The 1,029-nt window shown below is 40.3% G+C and overlaps 1 non-coding gene across 1 annotated transcript; it reads left to right on the top strand.

The window, feature by feature from the left end:
- The first annotated feature begins 289 nt into the window (after positions 1-289).
- Positions 290-395, top strand: LOC145583570 (small nucleolar RNA R71). The gene has a single exon (XR_014100205.1). It is a non-coding gene; the product is annotated as a small nucleolar RNA R71 (small nucleolar RNA).
- Positions 396-1,029: the final 634 nt, after the last annotated feature.

The raw sequence follows: 1,029 nt of genomic DNA, 5'->3' as shown, positions 1-1,029 counted from the left end.
AAACTTTGCCTTGATAGCGGACATCTCCTTCCCCAAGTTTGTCATTTGTGAGGATAAATTGTTAATTACATTTAGATGATCAACCGAGTACACCGAAGAGCTAATCTTGCTAGTTGAATCTCTTTCTCCATCTTTCCAATCTCTATAATACCTCACTACGTCTTCAATTATGTCCACCACTTCCTCTTCCGTTTTGTTCATGATAGGACCTCCGACTCCTCCATCTAAACATGATTTTCCTTGAGGGCTAAGGCCTCCATAGAAGATTTGAATAATTTGATAGGTTGGAATTCCGTGATGAGAACACTCCCTTTGATACTCTTTGTATCTCTCCCATGCTTCATAGAGGCTCTCACTTAGCTTTTGCTTGAAACCTTGAATCAAAGCTCTAGCCTCCACCGTTTTCTTTCATGGATAGAAACGAGATAGAAATTCATTGGTAACCTCGTCCCATGTCCTTAGAGAATTCGGCATGACCTCCTTGTCTAGCCATTCCAAAGCGCGCCCTATGAGAGAAAAGGGAAAGAGCTTGAGGCGGATGAATTCTTGGGAAATTTTGTTCACCTTGATAGTATTGCAATATTTTTCGAATTCCTTAAGATGTTTTAGTGGGCTTTCATGCTTGGCCCCACTAAATTGTCGCCTTTCTATCAAAGTGATCATTATTGGCCTTATTTCAAAGTCATTTGTCGGTGTTGTAGGTGGAGCAATCCCACTCTCTAATCTATATGCACCGGGAATCCCCAATTCTTTCAACGCCACCCTTGGATTTTCTCCCATTCTTGCTTGTTCTTCTTGTTGTGGTTCTTCTTCACTTGAAATGCTAGGGCTCAAATATCGTCTAGCACCCCTCAACCTTGTAATAGTTCTCTCAATTTCCGGATCAAATGGCACTAGAGAATGACCACATGCTCTATGCATAAAATCTCAAAAGAAATGGTTGGTAGCACAGCTACAAGTGTAGCCTAAAAGAAAATCTTTTTGTATTTTCAATTAAAGGTGAAATAGACTCAACAACTATAACAAAGC

This window comes from Chenopodium album, chromosome 15 (assembly GCF_948465745.1).
Source record: "Chenopodium album chromosome 15, dcCheAlbu1.1, whole genome shotgun sequence".
Lineage (NCBI taxonomy): Eukaryota > Viridiplantae > Streptophyta > Magnoliopsida > Caryophyllales > Amaranthaceae > Chenopodium > Chenopodium album.
This window is presented reverse-complemented; position numbering and strand designations above follow the sequence as displayed.